This window comes from Sminthopsis crassicaudata, chromosome 5 (genome assembly GCF_048593235.1).
Source record: "Sminthopsis crassicaudata isolate SCR6 chromosome 5, ASM4859323v1, whole genome shotgun sequence".
Taxonomy (NCBI): domain Eukaryota; kingdom Metazoa; phylum Chordata; class Mammalia; order Dasyuromorphia; family Dasyuridae; genus Sminthopsis; species Sminthopsis crassicaudata.
This window is the reverse complement of record NC_133621.1, coordinates 307,433,484-307,457,565: the sequence shown is the minus strand read 5'-3', so window position 1 is coordinate 307,457,565 and position 24,082 is coordinate 307,433,484. Positions and strand designations below refer to the sequence as shown.

At 33.2% G+C, this 24,082-nt stretch overlaps 1 long non-coding RNA gene across 1 annotated transcript in view; it reads right to left on the bottom strand.

Moving 5' to 3' along the window:
* The window catches only part of LOC141543202 (uncharacterized), an 81,452-nt gene extending 57,592 nt beyond the window's left edge, over positions 1–23,860 (bottom strand). Inside the window, exon 1 of the long non-coding RNA XR_012482375.1 lies at positions 23,771–23,860. This is a non-coding gene — a long non-coding RNA (uncharacterized LOC141543202). The remainder of the gene's footprint in view (positions 1–23,770) is intronic.
* Positions 23,861–24,082: the final 222 nt, after the last annotated feature.

Genomic DNA, 24,082 nt, shown 5'->3' with positions numbered 1-24,082 from the left:
TCAATATATTTGAGAAATTAGGATTTTAACAGAGCTATTTAATCTACCCCCCTATTCAGTTTTCTGCTTTCCTTCCAATTTTGTTTGTCTTCATTATGTTTATGCAAAAACTTTTAAAATTTTTATTTTTATCAAAACTATTTATTTTGCAATTCATGCTGCTTTCTATATTTTGTTTAGTCCTAAAGTCTTCCATTGTCAATATAGGTCTACTAGGTAAACTAGTCTAAATTCTCCTAATTTGCTTATGGCATCACCCTTTATGTCTAAATCATGGGATGTTGGTCTATGCCTAGTTTTTGCCATACTGTGAGTTTTCCTAATAATTTTTTCCCCAAATAGTGACTTTTTGTCCCAAAAGCTTGCATATTTAGGTTTATCAAACACTAAATTATTATGGTCTTAAACATATTGGATGCCTAATCTACTCTACTGATCCACTATTCTCTTTCTTAGCTAGTGCCAGAGTGTTTTGATAATTATCATTATATAATATGGTTTGAGATCTGGTATAGCCAAGTCATCTTCCTCCACTTTTCCCTCATTGATTCCCTTGATATTCTCAAACTTTTGTTCTTCTGGATGCATTTTGTTATTATTCTTTTTATTTTTTTTTCTAAAATGGGATTTTTAAGTATTTTATTTTCTATTAATCTGGGCAATTTATGTTTTTGTGATTATCTGTTGATTTCACTTATAATTTCAGACTGACAAAATAGCTCCTAATGATTGTTTGAATTTCCTCTGCCTTCAAAGTGAATTCAGCCAATGGCTTATTTATATTATTTTTTGTTGATTTGATAGAACCAGTTTCTAGTTTTACTATATCAATGGTTTTCTTACTTTCAATTTTATTTATCTCTCTTTTGAGTTTTAGATTTCCAATTTGATGTTTGATTGAGGATTTTTAATTTGTTCTTTTTCTGGAATGTTTGCTGTTGTTGCATGCCCAATTGATTGAAATAAACATTTAGACATACACATTTTCCCCTCAAGTACTGCTTTTGCTTCATCCCATAAATTTTGCTATATTGTTTCACTGTTGTCATTCTTTTTCATGAAATTATGATTTTTACATTTTGTTCTTTGATCCATTTATTTATTGGTATTAGATTAGTTTCTGGAATACCACATGAAACTAAACCTCTGAACAGAGTCTGATAGAATGAAACCTCTCTCCAACTCAAGACAATTTAAGACTTCAAAAAAGGTTAGTCTTACTGGAATGAAAAAGGTGTTCAACCCAGCTCAGATAATTTCTGGAAAATTCAACAAGAGTGTCTTCATCACAGCAGATCAGCAACTGATACCGCTGATCCTGGTTCAAGAGCCAGACCAATGGAGTAACTTCAGGCTCAGTACAGAAAGCAAATTGTGAGCCTAAGAAAACAGATTTATTGCCTGAAGAGAGCAGCTAGGTGTACCTTTCACTGTGAGCAAGACACAAAACATAAGGGACCTCTGTGCTCAAAGTCAAGACTCAGAGCAGCACAAGAAGCTTGGGACAGTGCCCCCTGAACTCCAAGAGTAGAGCTCAACCTTAAAAGTTATAAAAGAAAAAAAATGAACAAGAAAAAGAAAACCTTAGTCATGGAAAGTTATTATGGTAACAAGGAAGACCAAAGCACCAACTCAGACAAGGATAAAAATGCCCATATGGGGAAATCTCAAAGGGTGATATGAATTGGTCTCAATGTCAAAGAGTTTTGTTGGAAATGCTCATAAAATAATTTTAAAAGCAAATAACAGTGGTAGAAGAAAAATTGAGAAAAGAAATGAGAGATATGCAAGAGAGTCAACAGTTTGGAAAAGGAAAACAATTCCTTAACAAATACAATTGGTCAAATGGGAAAAAAAATCAACTAATTTCTTAAAAAACAAAATTGGTCAAATGCAAAAAAAAAAAAAATCTGGGGCCAGCTAGGTGGCTTAGGGGGCAGCTAGGTGGCTTAGGGGGTAGAGTACCAGCCTTGAATTCAGAAGGACCTGAATTCAAATCTGGTCTCAGACACTTAACACTTCTTATTTGTGTGACCCTGGGCAAGTCACTTAACCCCAGCCTCAAAAAAAAAAAAAAAAAAAAAAAAAAAAAGAAAAAGAAAAAAAAGAAAAAGAAAAAAAATCCACAGAAGATAGCAATGCCTTAAAAAGTAGAGTCAATCAAATGGAAAAAGATAAACAAGAGCTATCTGAAAAAAAATCATGAATTAAAAAACTAGAACCAGGAAAATGAAAGCTAATAACTCTATGAAACATCAACAATCAATCAATGTAAAAATAATGGAAAAACGGAAGAAAATGTAAAATACGTCATTGGAAAAATAGCAAATTTGGGAAATAGGTCCAGGAGAGGTGATTTTTAAAAATTATTGGTCTCCCTGAAGGTCAAGACCAAAAAAAATTTAAAAGAGCCAGCATAGCATTCTTTAAGAGATCAAGGAAAACTGCCCAGATATAATAGAACCAGGGGGCAAATTAACCATTGAAAAAATCCATCAGTCATCTCCAGAAAGAAATCTCAAAGATAAATCCCAAGAAACATTGTTGCAAACTCCAGAACTATACTCTCAAAGAGAAAATACTGCAAGCTTTCAAGGAAGGGGAAATAATTTCAATTCAATTCAAGTATCAAGGAGCAACAATCAAGATTATCCAGGACTTGGCTGCTTCTAAAATAAAAAGTTATAGGGCCTAGAGTACCATATTCGGGAAGGTAAAGGACCTGGGATTACAACAAGACTGAGCATCATCTTTCAAGGGAAGAGAAGGATCTTCAGTGAAGTAAGTGACTTTCATCATTTCTAAAACAAAAATAAAAACAAACAAAAAAAACAGAATTATACAGAAAATGTCATCTTCAAGCAGCACTCAAGAGAAGCATAGAAAGATAAACAAGAAAAAACATTATTTAAAAGTTTTAAAGTTTATTTAAAACTTTACATTTCTAGATGGTAAAATGATATGCTTAATTCTTGAGAACTGTGTCTTTTATTGAGACAGTTAAAGGGGACATACATAGACAGAAGATGTGGATATGAATTGGCTCTGATGTGATGATATCAAAGGAAAAGACATTAATGGGTGGAAAAAAAAGAATTGTTCTGGAAGAAGAAAAGGGAGGCAAAATGGGATAAATTCGTTTACATAAAGAGGCACAAAAGACCTATTTCAATAGAGGAAAATTAGGGGGGAAGGATTATTAAATTTCAAATTATTTTTAAATCTATCTTTCCATTGTCATTTATTGAATTTACTGTTATTGTATTATAATATTAAAATCTATTTTTTCTTTTCTTCACTTAGGTATGACTTTTTTATACCCTATATGATCAGTTTTTGTTTAAATGTCTTTCTTTCTTTCTATTCCCAGTTCTCTCTAGATATCTACCATAAATAAATTTTCTAATCACCTTCTTAACTTCTTTCTTATTTATGTTTTCATTGATTTATGCAATTTTGATTTATACTTTTATTATCTATTACCTCCTGTGACTCATTTAATTTGTTTAAAAATTTAGATGTTCTACCATTTGGTCTGTGCATCTAGTATTGATATTACTTATGTGTGTTTAGTATTGCTATTACTTGAATATGATATGCATAGTAATTTTCATTAAGAAATAATTTCCTTCTTTATCTCTGTAAATTATAACTATTTTTACTTTTGCTTTGTTTGAGATCATATTTGCTACTCTTTCCTTTTAAATTTTAGCTGAAGAATAATAGATTCTGCTGTGGTCTCTTAAATTTACTTTGTGTGTGTCTGTTTCAAATGTGTTTTATTTTCTTGCAAATAACACATTATAGGATTGTAAAAGACATTTTGTATATAGGCTATATTTTTCCCTTGTTGGCTGCTTCTCTTTTCCCACTAGATACAGTAATACTATTCATTAAAGAGTTAATCAATGTCATGTAATCAAAGTTTATATTTTAAACTTCAATCACTACTATTTCTTGTTTGGTCAATTCATCATCCCCAGAGTCATGGCTCTGAAAGATTAATGATGTGCCACTTCTTTTCTAATTTTTATATCATCTTTAATGATCAGGTCATACATTTTTTGACATTATTATATAAATTTTTCCCCTGAGGCAATTAGGGTTAAGTAACTTGCCCAGGGTCAGGTAGCTAGGAAGTGTTAAGTGTCTGAGGTCTGATTTGAACTAAATCCTCCCGACTTCAGTGCTGGTTCTATCCATTGCACCAAGTAGCTGCCCCTATCATATAAATTTTAAGATTGAAATCTTCATTTAATTTTGTCAGATCTTTTTTCAATTTTTTATAAACTATCAAGCAAGGTTTTCTTTCCTATATATGTTCTTTCCTTTTTAAAATCAGGTTAATTAATAGTTTATTTTGTTGGGTTTATTTTTAATAAAAGCTGCTTCTAATTTTAGTTATTTCAGTAGTATTTTTCTTTTATTTTCAATTAATTACTTCTTTGATTTTCAGGATTTCCAGTTTAACGTTTGATTGGGAATTTATGGAATTAAAGTATTTTTTACTTTATTATCATTTTCATTATATTGACATGGCCCACCTATGACAACAAAAATACTGTAGATTTTTGTGACCTTATTTTGTTGTGATCAGATTTACTAAATTTATTTTCTCAATCAGTTATTTGCTGGTTCCCAAATATTACCTAAGTAAGCAGCTGGGACAGATAATGTTCAAAGGACTAGAGGAAGACTTGAATTTAAATCCAACCTCACTTCTGACTAAATTCTAACTCTGGACAAGTTATTTCACATCTGTGAGCCTCAATTTCTTCATCTGTAAAATAAGAAAAATAAATGCCATGCAAAATTGTTTTGAGGACCAAATAAGACAATTATGAACCACTTAGCATAGTACCCGAAGCATAGTAAATGCTATTTAAATGTTATATTATTAACTATCATAATAATATCAAGAAACAGGGATAATTTTGTCTCTTATATGCCCATCATTGTGGATTTCATTTTGCTCTATTGTATCATTGCTAATGCTATCCTATCTAGAATTCTGTCAAATACCGATGGGGACAAGAGACATCCTTGTTTTACCCCGTGTATATTGAGAAAAGTTCTAGTGTCCCATAACATATAATAACAACTTTTAAGCTTAGACATATTTTTTTCATATTAAGAATATATATCCTTATGTCTATATTTTGTAGGGTATTTAAGATTTAATAACGGACTACCAGCCAAGATGGTGGAAAGGAGACACACATCTACTTAAGCTCTGTCTTTCCTCTCAGAATACTTTATTTCATGACAAGGCCTTGGAATTAGGGCTTGATTGAAAAAACCCACAAATAATTACCAACAGAAGATATCCTCAAAATTCACCCAAAAAAAAGTCTGTTTTTGTTTGTGGGCAGGGATGGTTAGATCAGGCAGACTGAAGGCAGGCAGCGAGAGCACAGCAGGCAGCTCACACTGAGCAGACTTGAGGGAGGTGGGGTGTGATTTCATCCATTTCTGCAGGGAGAATGCAGTGTGGCTACTTTGCCCTGGCAGCAAGCCAGTGGATCAGCACAGAAGCTGTAAACACAGGAGGCAAAGACTATAACTCAGATAAGCTAGGGTCTCTTTGGACCAGGCCATACCCACCCAGAGTGTCTCATCATGTTCTCAGAGTCTCAGAAGGCACTGCTGTCCTGCAAGCACCTCACTGCTGCCCCCTGAAGTCTGTAAAGGAAGCTTAGTGATACCATCCAGCCCCCCCTCTGCCCCCCCCCAAAAAGCAGACTACATTTGGTTTTTTTGTTAGTTTGTTTTCTTTGATGATTCTTTGACAAAATGAGCAAAAAATTAAAATGGACTCTATTGATAGCTTCTATATGGATAGAGAGGAGAATTTAAACCCTGGGGAGACTAAAAACAGACTGTCTCCAGATGAATCCCAAAGTGGGATATGATCTGGTCCTCAACACACAAGACTCTCATAGAATAAATTTAAAAAGGTCTCACAAGAAAGCTAGAAGAAAAATGGGGAAAGGGAAGGGAAGCTTGGCAACAGAGTCTGTATAAGTCATCCCACTCATTTAAAGATAGAGTGGATAAAGAAATCAAATCCTTGAAAAACAGAATTAGTGAATTGAAAAAGGTAAACAATTCCAAGGAAAACAGAATTAGTGCATTAGAAAAAGAAAATACTTCTCTAAAAAATAAAATTGGTGAAATGGAAAAAAAATCCATAGAACAAAACAACTCACTTACAAACTCAACTGGACAATGAGAAAAGGATATTAAAAAAGTGAGTAAAGAAAATAATTCATTGAAAATATTAAGTGCTCTTGCATAGGCCGAGCAAATATAATAAAAATGACAACACTCCCTAAACTAATCTATTTATTTAGTGCTATACCAGATTCCCAAAATCTATTTTAATAACCTAGAAAAATAATAAAATTCATATGGAAGAACAAAAGGTCAAGAATTTAAAGGGAATTAATAAAAATGACAACACTCCCTAAACTAATCTATTTATTTAGTGCTATACCAGATTCCCAAAATCTATTTTAATAACCTAGAAAAATAATAAAATTCATATGGAAGAACAAAAGGTCAAGAATTTAAAGGGAATTAATGAAAAAAAAATCAAATGAAGGTAGCCTAGCTGTACCTGATCTAAAACTATATTATAAAACAGCAGTCACCAAAACTATTTGTTATTGGCTAAGAAATAGATTAGTTGATCAGTGAAATAGGTTAGATTCACAGGGCAAAATAGTCAATAACTATAGCAATCTAGTGTGTGACAAACCCAAAGATCCCAACTTTTGGGATAAGAATTCACTATTTGGGGGAAAAAAAACTGTGGGAAAAACTGGAAATTAGTATGGTAGAAATTAGGCATAGACCCACACTTATCACTGTACACCAAGGTAAGATCAAAATGGGTCCATGATTTTGTCATTAAGAATGAGATTATAAATAAATTAGAGAAACACAGGATAGTTTACCTCTCAGATTTATGGAGAAGGAAGGAATTTGTGACCAAAAAAAGAACTAGAGATCATTATTCATCACAAAATATAAAATTTTGATTATATCAAATTAAAAAACCTTTGTACAAAAAAAAACCAAAACAAAACATGTAAACAAGATTAGAAGGGAAGCAACAAACTGGGAAAACATTTTTACAGTTAAAGGTTCTGATAAAGGCCTCATTCCCAAATATATAGAGAATTGACTCTATAAGAAATCAAGCCATTCCCCAACTGATAAATGGTCAAAGTATATGAACAGACAATTTTCAGATGATGAAATTGAAACTATTTTTACTCATATGAAAAGATGCTCCAAATCACTATTGATCAGAGAAATATAAATTAAGACAACTCTTAAATACCATTACGCACTTCTCAGATTGGCTAGAATGACAGGAAAAGATGATGATGAATGTTGGAGGAGATGTGGGAAAATTGGGACATAGATGCATTGTTGGTGGAGTTGTGAATTAATCCAACCATTCTGGAGAGCAGTCTGGAATTATGCTCAAAAAGTTTTCGAAATGTGCATACCCTTTTTCTTTCTTTTTTATTATAGCTTTATTTACAAGATATATGCGTAGGTAATTTTTTAGTTTGACAATTGCAACACCTTTTGTTCCAACTTTTCCCCTCCTTCCCCCCCACCCCTTCCCCCAGATGGCAGGTTGACCAATACATGTTAAAAAAGTTAAAGTATAAGTTAAATACAGTATATATATATATATATATATATATATATATATATATATATATATATATATATATATATATATATATATATATATATATATATATATATATATATATATATATATATGTATATATATATATATATGTATATATGTATATATATATATATACACATACACATACACACATACACACACACATACACATACACATACACACACACACACACACACACACACATATATATATATATACATATATATATGTATATATATATACATATATATATGTGTATATATATATATATATATATATATATATATATGCATATATATACACACACACACACACACACACACACACACACACACACACACACACAATGTCCAAACAGTTATTTTGCTGTACAAAAAGAATCAGACTTTGAAATAGTGTACAATTAGCTTGTTAAAGAAATAAAAAATGCAGATGGACAAAAATAGAGGGATTGGGAATTCTATGTACTGGTTCATAGTCATCTCCCAAAGTTCTTTCCCTGAATGTAGGTGGTTCAGTTCATTACTGCTCTGTTGGAACCAAATTGGTTCATCTCATTATTGAAGAGGGGCTTGTCCATCAGAATTGATCATCATATAGTATTGTTGTTGAAATATATAACGATCTCCTGATCCTGCTCATTTCACTCAGTATCAGTTCCTGTATGTCTCTCCAGGCCTTTCTGAAATCAGCCTGCTGGTCATTTCTTACATAACAATAATATTCCATAATATATAACAATTTATTCTCCAATTGATAGGCATCCATTCAGTTTCCAGTTTCTGGCCACTACAAAGAGGACTGCCACAAACATTCTTCTTTTTTTTTTTTTTTTTTTTTTTCTTTTCTGAGGCTGGGGTTAAGTGACTTGCCCAGGGTCATACAGCTAGGAAGTGTTAAGTGTCTGAGACCAGATTTGAACTTGGGTCCTCCTGAATTCAGGGCTGGTGCTCTATCCACTGTGCCACCTAGCTGCCCCATGCCACAAACATTCTTAATGTGCATACTCTTTGATCCAGCAACGTTATTACTGGGCTTATATCCCAAAGAGATACTAAGGAAGGGAAAGGGACCTGTATTCACCAAAATGTTTGTGGCAGCCCTTTTTGTAGTGGCTAGAAACTGGAAAATGAATGGATGTCCATCAATTGGAGAATGGTTGGGTAAATTATGGTATAGGAATGTTATGGAATATTATTGTTCTGAAAGAAATGACCAGCAGGATGAATACAGAAAAGCTGGGAGAGACTTACAAGAACTGATTCTGAGTGAAATGAGCAGAAACAGGAGATCATTATACACTTCAACAACAATACTGTATGAGGATGTATTCTGATGGAAGTGAATATTTTTGACAAAGATCTAATTCAGTTCCAATTGATCAATGATGGACAGAATTAGCTACACCCAGAGAAGGAACACTGGGAAATTAATGTGGACTACTTACATTTTTGTTTTTCTTCCCAGGTTATTTTTACCTTCTTAATACATATCTTTCTGTCCAACAGAGAACTGTATGGTTCTGTACACATCTATTGTATCTAGGATATATTATAATATATTTAACATGTATAAGACCACCTGCCATCTAGGGGAGGGGGTGGAGGGAAGTAGGGGAAAAGTCGGAACCCAAGTGAGTGCAAGGGATAATGTGGTAAAAAATTTGCCCATGCATATGTACTGTAAAAAAAAAAGTCATAATAAAAAAAGATTTATTAGAGGCTTCTTTCTGCATCTATAAATGTGATCTTTTGTTTTAGATCATTTTGTTCTTTGTAGAAGAAATCATGGTAATTGTTTTCCTAATATTGAATAATGTTTTCTGTCACTGGAATAAATTCAACTTAATTATATGAATTATTTTAAAAATAAGTTGCTATAATATTCTGTTGGTATTTTATATATTAAAATTATACCATTACCTATTAATAATGCAGGCCTAAATTTTGATCATGCTTTTTCTCTTATACCCTGATTTAGATAACAGTCTCAAAATTGTCTCAGGAAATTGGGCTTCTAAGAAATATTCCTTATTTTTTGAGAATAAATTTTGTAGATTGGGAATTATTTTTATTCCAATTAAATTTTCATCAATACCAATCTGTAATTGTTTCAAAAATCAAATTGACTAATGGCTTATGGATTTCCTTAGTCTTTTCAAAGAGACATCATTAAGTTTTATTTATGGTTCTGTAGTCTATTCTGTTTGATTTATCTATTCCTATTCTTATTAAGATTTCCCCTTGTGTGTTAATTTTGAGGTTTTTCATTTGTTCCTATTCTAATTTTTATACTTTTGAATTCAGTTAATTAATTATCTTTTCTATTTTGGAAAGCTATTTATTTAAATCTTTTCTAATGACTGCTGAAGGTTCATTCAAAAAATTTTGGTGCCTTCTCATTATTATCACCATATTTCATATGGTTATTAATTGTTTTTATTGAACACTTTGGACTACTCATTGTTTCAAATTTACTGTTATTAACTCTTCATTTAGATCTATATATTTTCGTATTTGTTATTGTTTATATGTATATTATTAATATTGTTTGGGGCTATGCTCTCTTAAGGAGATATTTACACATTTATGGGTTTTTAATTCATTTATTTGCAATTCTTCTCTGTCCTAATGTATGGCCTGTTTATGTAAATGTTCCATGTGGTGCTGAGTGATATGCATATTCTTTAATATTCTCATTCATATTTAATAATTAATCTTTTCACTTTAGATTCTCCCACAATTTATTTTGTTTCATATTTTCCTTTTTTTAAATTTATTTTTCTATTATGTTAGTCCAGATCAAAGAGAGGAATGATGAAATCTCCTTTTCTTATTATGTTATAATTTCTTTAATTTTTCAATTCAGTTAATTTTGGTCTTATAAATTTCTATGCCATGTAATATACACATTGTTAATATTGATACTTTTTCACTGTCTGGTTCATTTTAATATAATAAAAAAATTTATCTACATTGATGTTGATATTTTTATTTTCACTTTATCAAATATTATGATTGCAACTCCTATCTTTTTATTTACCTAATGCATATTATATCTTGTTTTATGCTCTCATTTTGATTATATGACACAATAATGTTTGTCATTGACTTTCAAAGGCATTTATTTTTAACAACAAATGGAAGGCTTTTATTTTGTCATCCCATTCTACAACTCTTGTTTTATAGGAACTGTTAGTCCATTCACATTTGAAGTTTTAAGAGTTGTGTGTATATCAATTTATTTCCTTAGCTTAAGTTTCCCCTTTCTTTTTAAAGTTCTTAATTCATTTCTACATCTTTTTCTTAATAACAAATTTATTCTAATAGGTTCCTTTCCTTTTCCTATCTCCCATATGTTGAATTTCCATTTGTTAATGTTTTCCCAAACTTGGGAATTTTACATAAATCATTGATTTATTTTCTTTCATTTGTTATTTTCTTCCTCTTCCCTTTTTTTCTGATGCTGATAAAGTGCTTAGTTCAAAATTTCTCTCTACTCCTCCCCACTGATTTCTTATGTCTTCAGACTTTTTTTCTTCAGATCTTTCTAAATAGTTTATTTTTGCTTTATTCTCTTCATTAATTCTTTTCTATTCGAGTGTATTCTGCACTACATTATCTGATTCATGGTCTATGCCCTTATTTAATCATTCTTTAATCTCTGTATTTCTCATGGGGTTAAAGTTCTTGAAGCATGAGGTTTGACATCCCTTTTCTAATTAATTTCTCTGTTATTGCATTTATAGCAATTGTCCCATCATCTTTTTCCCCCCTTCTCTATCTTGCTCTTTGAAGCATCAATTTATAAGAGAAGTAAACTTACATAGAAGTTATACAACATGGTAGCAGTCCATTTGCCTCATATTATGTGTCCCAATTCAACCAACTTCCCTCCCTATTATTATTTTCCTTCCCAATGACCAAACCAAATTTACTCAAAGTTCATGTGTTCTCAATGTTTCTGCAATCTATCTGCCCCTAAGAATTCACATTTCTCTCTTACTGTGGATTTTCCATAGTGGAACAACACTCTCAACGAAAGTGGTCTCCCAATGAACAAAATCTCATAGATTTAATTTCCCTCTATCCATTAGGTTCATTGAAAAATCCTTATTAGCAAAGATTTTCACCCACCATGAGAATACTATTACTTTTCACTTCACTCCTTACTGGATTGAGACCTTCCTTTTAGGTCTTCAAATTTAATTACTTTTTTTCCAACCATCTTCCCATTCTTGGACACCCCTTCTCCTTATTGCTGAGAAATAAAGAGGAACCATTTCATCATTGTTCATCTGTGAACTTAGGAAGGACATCTCACCTCTTCATCTCTCTTCTCCAACTCATTCTAACTGTGCTACAGCCCTGCAAAATAGATACTACAGTTAGTCCCATTTTACAGCTAAGAAAAGAGGCAAGCACATATCCAGGGACATAGTAAATGTCTAAGATCAAATTTGAACTCAGTCTTTTCTAAAGGTGTTCTACTTACAGTACTACTTAGCTCTTGCTTTGTGGGTAAATAATGGGAACTAGTCTCAGATTATTTTCATCCCCTCTTCTTTTAGGATCAGCACAGTCAAGGGTGCTTTTGCTCACTCCAATTCCTTTTCCTTCATTCCCTGTCTAAACTGGAATTAGGATCCAATACATTAGCCAGAGAGGTTTTGTGATCAAAGTCTTGGAGGTCCCTCATCTATGCTGGACATCTCAAGTGCAAAAAGTACCTTTAGTTTCATCTCTTTCTTTCTTATGAGACTAAGAAAAATCACTGTGTATGATTTGGGGGTGAAGGAGAATTTAAATGGGAACCTTGGCATCAAGAGGAAATCCTAACATTGACCCAAGAACAAGCTCAAAGGTTAATATATTCATCATTATTGGACGTGGCCAATTGTGCAGGAAAGGTACCCAGTAATATCAGGAAGTGTGATCTGCTATAAATTCATCGGCATATATTTGGTCAAGGTCAAGTTGAATCCAATATAATCTCTTAGAATCTAATCCTCGGAATGCTGGAAATAATGCACTAATGTCATCTGGGAAAAGTATCTAATCTCATACTTTTGATCCCATAAAGCTAGACATCTCATTATGGTCTAGCATCAGGGAAGGCAAAACTTTGCATTTGGGGGCAGGCAAATATCAAATTTTTGGACATAATGAAGGTGTCAATTTCAACTTTAATCTAGGTAGCCTCTAGAAGACTATTTATATAAAAAGAGACTAGGCTTTTTCTGGGCATAGAAATTTGCAAATCAAATCTTTACAATTAAATTGAGTATATTGATAAGGAGAAGAAGACTGAAACATACCTTTTTATATTAGAGCAGGAAGGTTGTACATAATCTGATTACATGGGTGGCTTTCTCTGAATTTGTATTTCTATGCCTCTGTTTGGAAAGTCTTTTTCAAGCTATGGGATAATCATGACAGGAAAGCAAGATAAATGACAGTTTCTGTCTTTTTCAATACTGTCTTCTGTTTCTCTTGATCTTTTGGTATCACAAATCATTTAACCTTGACCCCAAGGGGTAAATATAGACTTAACCATCTAAAAATTGATAGGAAGAAATTGTTTTATTGATATGTGCTTATGCTATTGATTGTATCAGTATGTTGGCCTGCTTCATCCTAGAATAGAATGGTGATATCAGAATTGGAAAAGATTGCCGAGTTCCAGTAAGGTGACAAGTACCTATATAACATCTTCTCTACATTGCCCAGGATTTGATTGGCTATTGACTAGAATGGAGGATTTATTGCCAAAGTGGATTACATCATTTTAGACAAGTTAAGAAAATCCTACATGTCAGAAAGTCCATTATTAAAATTAAGTCGTCCTTTCTATAACCTCTATTATTTTCACATTAATCATCAATTATTTCATTAATTATTAGTTAATCCTACCCCTACCTTCCAGAAAGAAGAGTTGAGTGACAATTTTATGAAATAGTTTCTGATAATAAAAATTCCATGAAGCAATGTGAGAAGAATGCTGAGTTTGGCTACTAACTTTAAAATTTGCTAGTTGTGGGGGCAGAGCCAAGATGGTAGAGAGTAGCCATGTCTCTATGTGACCTCCTCAGAGCTTCTCTCAAATTAACAGCAGATTAATCCTCTGAACTGGTTTTGGAGTGATGGAACCCACAAATATTTGGAGTACAAATAATTTCCAGAAGAAAATAATTGGGAAGAACTTCAGAAAAGGTCTATTTCAATTGGCAGAGGGAGAAGCTACCAAACCCAGAACCAGGAGCTGGGGTAGGAAGTCAGGGCATTGAGGTGTCTATGAACCAGGGAATCTACTGGGAGGTTCTTAGGCTACTCTTTCCTGGTTGCAAGCCAGTGGTTCAGCAAATTAACTGTAAGACACAAAAAATAAAAACAAAAGGCAAATTGTGAGCCCTTGAACCCCAAAACACTAGACTTAACCACACTTAGCTAGCACCAGAAGTCAGCAGTACTAGCCTTAGGGCAAACTGAAGTGGCTGTTGCCCCTTTGCCTTAAAAGAAGACTTCAATTTTTTTTAAAAATGAGCAAAAAAATTAAAAAGAATTGACCATAGACAGCTTTTATGGAGAAAGATTAGATCAGACCTCACATACTGAGGATCTTAAAAGCTAATCAACTCTAGATAAAGCCCCAAAGGGTGATATGAGTTGGTCACCATTTCACAAGGATCTCTTGGAAAAATTCAAAAATAATCTTGGAGAATTAAAAGTAAAATGGGGAAGGAAATGAAATCTTTGTAAGAGGGTATGGAAAAGGAAAACCATAAATTAGCTGAAGAAAACTCCTTAAAAATAAATGTGATGAAATGGAAAAAGCATATAACTTCTTATAAAATAGATTATGAAAAAAAATCAATTTGTTGAAAAAAAAAAAGAATCTGTTAAATGAAAAAAAACAAAACAAAACAAAAACAAAAAAAAAAAAAAAAAAAAAAAAAAAAAAAAAAAACAATGACCAAAACATCTCAATTGGCCAACTGCAAAAGGAGATAAAAAAGCTAACTGAATAAATTAATTTGCTAAAAATTAGAATTGAATAGATGGAAGTGAATGATTCTATGAGACTTCAAGAATCAAAGAAAACCAAACAAAAAATGAAAAAAAAAAAATAGAAGAAAAACTATGTCACTAGAAAAACAACTTACCTGAAAAATAGATCTAGGAGAAACAATCTAATGGAGACAATCTAAAGATTATTGGCTTTCCTGAAGACAGAGCTTAGACATCATCAAGGAAAATTGTCTGGTTCTAGGACCAGAGGGCAAAATAGCCATTGAAAGAATTCACTGATCACCTCCTGAAAGAGGCTCCAAAATGAGAACTCCAAGGAACATGTAGCTAAATTTCAGAATTAACAAATCAAGGAGAGAATATTGCAAACAATAAGAAGGAAACAATTCAAATATCAAGAAGCTACAATTAGGATTCCTCAGGACCTAGCAGTTTCCACTCTAAAACATTGAAGGGCTTGAAATCTGATATTCTGAAAGGCAAAATAAGTTGGATAGCAGCCAAGAATCAATTATCGAATGAAATTGGATATCATCTTTCAGGGAAGAAAAAGATGGACATTCAAACAAGTGAATATCATCTATTTCTGATAAAAAGACCAGAGCTGAATATAAAAATTGATTTTCAAATATAGAACTTAAGACAATCATAAAAGACAAAAAGGAAAATAAAAATAACTTTTTAAAGAAGTTAAAAAGCTTATATCCCTATATGAGAAGATGATATGTTTAAAGCCTGAGATCAGTATTTTTGTTATGGATATGCTTAGGGATGCAAGGAGAACTTAAGAGAGCTGCAAGAAGAATTAGACAACAAAACTATACTATTAGGGGATCTCAACCTTGATTCCTCAGAATTAGATAAATCAAAATACAAAATAAATAACAAAGAAGTTAATCAAGTAAATAGAATCCTAAAAAAGTTAGGGATGATAGATGTTTGGAGAAAATTGAATGGAGAGAGAAAGAAATATATCTTTTTCTCAGCAGTACATGGAACCTATACAAAAATTAACCATATATTAGGGCATAAGAACTTCAAAAATCAAATGCAGAAAAGGCAGAAATAGGAACACATTTTTCTTAAATCATTGTGCAAAAAAAAAAAAATTACATGCAATAAAAGCCAGGGGAAAATAGACCAAAAATTAATTGCAATTAAATATCATAATCCTCAAAGAATGAGTAGGTGAAACAACAAATCATAGACACAATCAATAATTTCATCCAAAAGACAACAGAGACAACATACCAAATTTGTGGGACGCAGCCAAAACTGTTATTAGGGGAAATTTTATATCTCTAGATATGCTTGCATAAAATAGAGAAAGAAAAGATCAATGAATTGAGCTTGCAACTAAAAAAGCTTAAAAAAGAACAATTTTAAAAAATCTCAATTAAATATCAAATTAGAAATTTTGATAATAAAAGAGATTAATAAAATTTTAAATAAGAAAACTATTGAATTAATATATAAAACTAAAAGTTGGTTTTATGAAAAGAACAATAGCTAAACCTTAAGTTAATTTGATTAGAAAAAGGAAATAAGAAAATCAAATTGTTAGTCTCAAAAATGAAAAGGGAGAACTTTCCAGCAATAAAGAAAAAATTAGAGCAATAATTATGAGTTATTTTGCCCAACTATATGCCAACCAATTTGATAATCTAAATGGAATGGAAAAATATCTATAAAAATATAGATTGCCCAGGTTAACAAGAGAAAAAATAAAAGTATTTAAATAGTCCCATTTTAGAAAAATAAATATAACAAGCTTGTTCTATTAATTATAAAATTATCAATTATATTATATATTATAAAATATATAATATAAATATATATAATTATATGAATTATATATAATTATTAATTATAAAAATATATTGTTCTATTAATCAACTCCCTAAGGAAAAAATCTCCATGTCAGATGGATTTACATATTCAATGAATAATTGATTACAATATTATATAATGTATTTGAAAAAATAGGGAAAGCAGTACTATCAAGTTTCTTTTATGACACAGATATGGAGCAAACTAAGTAGGGTGAAAATAGAAAGAAAATTATAGATCAATTTTTTAAAAGAATATTGGTGCAAAAATCTTAAATAAAATATTAGCAATGAGATTACAAAAAGTCATCCCCAAGATAATACACTATGACCAATACCACGGATTTATACCATGAATTCAGAGCTAGTTAAATATTCAAAAAAACTATTAGCATAATCAACTATATTAATCACCAACCTAAAAAAAAATCATGATTATCTCAATAGATGCAAAAAAGCATTTGATAGAATCCAACACCCACTCCTATTAAAAACACTAGAGAGTATAGGAATAAATGGACTTTCTTAAAATAATCAGTAACATCTAACTAAAACCATCAGCAAGCATCATATGTAATGGGATAAATTGGAGCTTATAAGATCAGGAGTGAAACAAGGTTGCCCATTATCACTATTACTATTCAGCATTGTATTAGAAATGTTAGCTCTGGCAATAAGAGAAGAAAAAGATTAAGGGAATTTGAGTAGGTCATGAGGAAATCAAATTATCACTCTTTGCAGATGATATGATGGTATACTTAGAAAATCCTAGACTATCAACTAAAATTTTACTAGAAACAATTCACATCTTTAGCAAAGTTGCAGGATACAAAATAAATCCATATATATCAGCATTTTTTATTTGTTACCAAAAAAGTCCAACAGCAAGAAATAAAAGAGAAATTCCATTTAAAATAACTTAATAATATACAATATTTGGGAGTCTGTCTGTCAACCCAAAGTCAGGAACTATATGAACACAAAGACAAAAAAACACTTGCTATACAAATAAAGTCAGATCTAATCAATTGGAAAAATTTTGTTTGTTTTAAAATTTTTTTTATTGAAGCTTTTTAATTTGGGTATGGCAATTGAATAAGTAAATTAATTTAACTATTGTCATTTTTATTATATTTGCTCATCCTACTCATGAGCATTTGATATTTTTCCAATTGATTAGATCTGACTTTTCATCTCTCCTTCAGGCAAGTGTCAAATGGTGATAGCAATGAACATCTATGCAGGGGCTTTGGACTTTCATGGAAGATTTTCTTACATTAATTAATAGACAATTTAAATACACATTGATGTTGATGCACATATCCCAAGATCTCTAGGAGTTTTGAGACAATATTCTGGGGATTATAAATCTTGCCAGAAAGTTGAAAATGCTACCCTCTTCTCAAGATTTCTTTCTGAGGGCATCCTAACTGGTGATTCAGAAAAAAAAAAAATCAATCAGTGATTTGTCCCAAGGGGAAAAAAAGGGAAGAGAAGCATGGGAAACAAAGCAAATGTTATTCTGAGCACTTAGCACTAAAGTCTCCAGTATCTATACTCTATCCACTGCACCACCTAGCATATCACATATTTTTAATTCTATAATAATTTCTTTTGTTTTGAATATTCTGAAATCTACCAGGATTGCAATATGGAAAACAGGTATAGGAAGAATCACCCCATCTCCTACCCAAAGATATCAATTGTATAGCAGCTAGTGAGGAGGTGTGAGATTCATTCAGTAGCTCATAATTTATCTTATTCCAGGATTTCCTTATTAACTGGCTCAATTTAGCAGTGTACTCCAATAGAACTTTAAGTAGGAAATCCAAGTAGCCACTAAACAGTCCAATTGGTTGCCCCAAAATCCAATGACTAAGTTTCAACCATCCTCTTCCTACTATTGAGCCTAAGTTTATTATGGTTTTATACAGAGTATCGCCAAGCTTGAGAATTTCACTTCTGAGCCCATATTAACTTAGAAGAAGCAAATTAGAAGAGTAAAGCAGAATCCTTCTTATATTTTCTTTTGTTTTTGGTTCTTAGATGCTTCCTTGCTTTCATGAGTACATATTAATATTTGGATAGGATTTTTAAAACTTTAACTTTTACACTGAAAAAAGAACATTCTTATATACTTAAGAGAAAGCAAAAAGAGGATTACTATGAATTTTAATTTCATTTTTGTTCAATTACTTCAGTCATGTTCAATTCTTCATTATGCCATTTAGGGTTTTCTTTGCAGAAACACTGGCGTGGTTTTAACCTTCTCTAGTTTATCATACAGATGAAGAAACTGAGGCAAATGGTAAAATGACCTGCCCAGGAACACACAGCCAGTAAACTGGATTTAAATTTAGGAAGATGAGTCTTCCTGACTCCAGCATTTATACTCTATCCACTGCACCACCTAGCATATCGCATATTTTAATTCTATAATAATTTCCATAATTGCCTTACAAAACTATTCTGCTTCTCTGTACTTCCTTCCAAACTCTTTTCTACATTTATCCCTTCTACATTTTGACTTCCCCTATCATTGTTTAGATATATTGTGGGTGACCATAAGAAAGTAAATGGGAATTTTAGCAGAGTTTTATGGAAATTACAGATAACATATAAAGGCCAGCAGATGACAGAGTCTATATATACTCCAAATTTTCCGAATAACAAATATAATATAAAGAAAAAGAAAAGAATCAAACTCCTCTGATACAAAGGGAGGACCAAAAAATTTACAGAAGTTTTCCAGAGCACTGCCCTATTCTGTAATGTAGAAGAATAACTATATTTTTTATGCATTAACAAAGATATTACAATAGTCCTCCTATTTGTGTTTCCAAAAATACTGTTACTTCCCCCATTCACTTTCTATAACCTATTTTTTACTCTTGAAAAAACAAAGAGGGGGAGAAAATTTTTGTAACTAATAAGCCAAGTCAAGCAAAATGAATCCATCCAATTAACAAAAAATACTGCTGATGATTTGTAGAAATTTGTCATACATGATAGGCCTTTGCCCTTCCAAGTTAGAATCAAAAGTATGGAAAATATTAGCATCCTGCTGGGGGTGTTCCTGTCTAATTTATTATGTTCACAATTCCTATAACATAGGCTAGATAGTATCTACAGAGAGATATACTTCCATAAAGAACAAAAGAACAGCAATAGATTCTGCTTTGTCTGCAACTCACTGAGGAATCTGGGCCAAATCACATTATTCCTCTGAGGGATCAAGTTCTCCAGAGGGGAGCAAGGGTCATTAAAAGACCCTTGCAAGCTGTGGCATTTTATATTTTGTTTTCTAAGACCCTGTTCTCAGACTCCTTCCCCACTTCTGACACTCCCTGTTCTAAGCCCCCCTCTCAGCCCTGACACTCCCTTTCTTAAGCCCCCTCCCTGCTCTGACATTCCCTGTCCTAAGTCCCCTTCTATCTCTGATCTTTTTTATCCACCTGCTGTTCACCCCCACCCCCAGCTTTGATCTTCTCTTTTAATGCCTCTCTCAGTGTTCACATTTCCTACTTCCACTATGTTCTCTCTAAATGCATTTATAGCTTCGGAAATAGCCAAAGAGACACACTTAGGATAGTAGCCTCAATTCCAATCCCACATTCTGCTTCTCATTTGCTGTGTGACCTCTGGAGAATGTATTAGCCTTTCTGAGCCTGCTTGTTCCCTCTCCAGCTCCTTTTCTGTCTTAAGATGATTCAGGCGTCCCAGAGTACAGGCTGGAATTTGGCTTTAGAAACCACTACAAGTAAATGCATGCTGAATGACCTTTATACAAGGGTCTTTGAAGGAGATCCTCACACCCTGTGCACAATCTCCATTTCTGAATGGGAAGGGGGATTTTTGCTGCAGTGAAGCTCATTCCACTAAGTGTCAGCACCATTGGGAGTTTCAACAGCCTGGTATTCTCAGTATTTGCCATGTGGCCAAGAAATCAAAGACCCAGAGCAGAGCCCTATCTATAATACAGACTCCACTTAAGAGCCAGCTATGTTGCTCTTAGCTCAAGCAACCTCTGAGCCTCCTGGGATTGAGAATGGCATGTATCACAGTGCGATACTCTTCCAATTTACCTTTAATCTCACCTAGCTTGTAGAGGGCCAGGCTTCTGCAGAGAGGTCAATGAACAAGAGAAGCTGCCTCGTGGCTGTCAGGAACTGCCATTTCTAGCCCCTAAAGGATTAGCACTGAGCCCTTCAGGATTGAACATGGGCAGGGAACTCATGGTTCTCTGTTCCCTTCCTAGATAACAGAGTTGGGGACAGGAATAACAAGGAAGTCTCATGAACTCAACTCCTGAAAGCTGCACATCAAATCAAGCATTTATTAATCAGTTATTGTATACTAGGTACTCTAGGGTGTTCTTGGGTTACAAAGGCAAAAATCACTAAATACCCATAAAGAATTGATATTCTATTGGGGAAATTCATTGATCACACACAGAAATGGGGAAAACAGGAAAGATGTCTTCAAGGACATAGCTATTGAGCCCGTCCTAAAAGGAAGTCAAAATTTTAAGGAGAAATGAGGGGAGGAAGGAGAACATCCCAATCTCTACAAAAGCATGGAGGTGGGAATTTAAATGTTAGATACAGGATGTTTTATGTGAAGCATTGAGTAAGTCATGAGGAATCATGGATACTTAGGCTGGTGTTGGATGAGTATAAAATAGTCTGTAGCAATTTTTTTAAGTCTATAAAGAAGTATTACAAGGCATTTACCACCAATTGTCACCTTTTCTGCTTACACAGCCTAAGACTAATGAAGGCCTATTATCTATCAAAGAAAAGGTTGTGCTAGGCAAAGCTTTCACAAAGTTTTTGATCTTGGAATTCCTTTACACTCTTTAAAATGTTAAAGATCCACCCCAAAACCTTTTGTTTACATAGCTTTCTCAATCAGGATTTGCCATCCTAGAAATTAAATGTTTTAGTATTTATTATTATAGAAATAGATCCAAAGAAATCCAGAGTGAGAACTGCAGGATTAGATAAACATTGATGTTCCATCTAGGTTTCATCCCAAACCAATGTAAAAGTCCCTTTTTTGGCAGAGAAAGGAGTTTAGATCTCACAAAGCTAAAAAGACTTCCCAAAAGCATTCCTTGCCATAAGCCTCCCCTGCCTAGCAATGCCATCACTCATTTAACAAAGCATTTCCCTCTGGAAAGTCATGTAATTATTAAAACTCCTCCACCCCAAACTTCACCCCATTCAGTGTGAGTGAGCACACCTTGACCTCATTTTAGAGCTATCTAAGGGAAATGCTTGGATTGCAAATTGCTTCAGCTGTAAAATGGGAATAACAACAGTAACTGCCTTTGGGGATTATGAGAATCAAATAAGATAACGTGTAAATCATTTAGCAGAACCTGGCTTACAGTAGGTATCGAACCAATATCTTTTCCCTATCCTCCCCTCACCATCTTTTTGCCTCCAAAACTGGCTCTCTCTACTAGACCAGGTTCCTCCTTGCAAAGGATTATATCTCTCCTAAGATCATAGATTTAAAACTAAAAGAGTCTCATGAAGCTGTCAAGTAAAATCTCGTCATTTTGCAGAAAGAATAAAGAGAGGAAATGACTTAGCCCAACTTACATTGGTAACAAGAAGCAGGCTTGGGATTTTAACCACGTCTGAGATATGAACCTGAGTTCTTTAAATGCCAATAAAGCATCCTTCCAGCTATAAAATGCTACTTCTTCCATATGATGCAACATTAAAATAATATCTTTATCTTCCATCCATTAGTACTTTCCTCTACTTTCCCCTCTAACTGTTACTAATCAACATCTTTTAATAAACTCCTCATTCTACTATTGCTTTTTCATTCCAAACATTTTTGGAGGGCATAGGACTAATTAAAAAAACAACGGGCTTCCCAGTGCTTTTCTGAATTCTATACAAATGGAGCTAAGTCAACACTTAATCATCTTCCCTCTCACTGATGAGTATTGATCTATGGCTGGAAGGTAAAGGGCAGTAGATGGAATGTGGATTTTACTGCTAATTCCCAAGCCTCAAGAGAAAGATTTCAGATTTGAAAAGGTCTTTTTTCTCTCTCATGGAGGAGAGCTTGTCAAATTTTCCATTATACCCATCTTAGTGATGAGGAATCTGTGAGAGAAGCCAGTTGCCTAGTGCCACTGGGCTTGAGTAAGAGCCAACATTCATTCCAAATTTGCCTGATTAAGGACTCCTTCTACTAACTTTATGGGGTTTACAGAGCAAACCCACCCCATAATTTTATGGCACTGGTAACTAGTACTTCCTCCAAGTTTGCTATATGGAGGAATTTGTTTATACCAGTTAATGTTTTCCAGATATCTGGTAAGTCCACTCTACTCTCTCCCTGGACCTCAAGGCAGTAGGAGAAATCATTAGCTGTGAGACCCAGGAAAAGGGAGTAGGGCAGTGATTTTTGAAGACAGTTTATGAAAGACAAGTAAGTAGAACCTCACTCCAACCCCCGTCCTATGTTGTTTCCATAAAAGAATCATGGGAATCAATATTCAAGGCAGCCCTATTACCATGGCACAAAGTATGGAGTTGAGATTGAAAATTGTGAAGGAAAGGGATTCCCTTCCCAACTCACTCCTACAATATACAACCATCAATATGGCTCTGGTGTAATATGGCTTCCTCTTTGGTAGTTTTCTGTCCCTTTTTTGCTTGAAAATAGCATTTTTAAAAGACAAAACAAGAACAAAAAGCATTCAATGCCTACTCAGAAAATCTGAGCTTGAATCTCCTCCTGATATTTACTACTGTTTGACTTTAGCTGAGTTCTCCCTGTCCTTATCTGTGAAATAAGAACTATTAGAACACAGTCTTTAGATCCTATAAATCCTATAATTTATATTCCATAATCTATTCAGAAAAAAGGCAGTTTGTAGAAATAAACCTAGTCTAAATCTCAACAGAGCAGAAAAGACCCTTGGAGATCATCTTCTCTAGATCCTTGGAACAAAGAGAAACTGAAGACAATTAGAAAGGGAAACTGAAAAATCTTAAAAGTTTAGTAATGTTCCAGCATCAAAGAACTAGTATAAGAGATTTAAGGGCAAAGCCAAGAGGTGGAAACCACTTCTGACCTTCTCTCAAACCAACAGCAGATTAAGCCTCTAATTTTGGAGTGAAAGAACCCACAAATATTTGGAGTACAACACATTCCCAGAAAAAGATACCTTCAAAGAACTTCAGAACAGCTCTGTTTCAAACAGGCGGGAGGACAGTCTTCTGAGCCCAGAACTCAGCACAGGGAGACTGGAGTAGAGCAGGAAGTCACTTCTATGAACCTCCTTAGGCTACTCTGTTCTAATTTCAAGCAGGTGGCTTGGTAGATTTGCTAGAAAAGACAAATTGTAAACCACTGAGCCCCGGAAGCCTCCTAACCTCCTTTACACAGCACCGGAAATCAATCAGCAGAACTGCCCCAGGGCAAATTAAAGCAGCTATTGCTATTTTGCATTGAACAGATCTCAAGCCTTTAAAAAAAT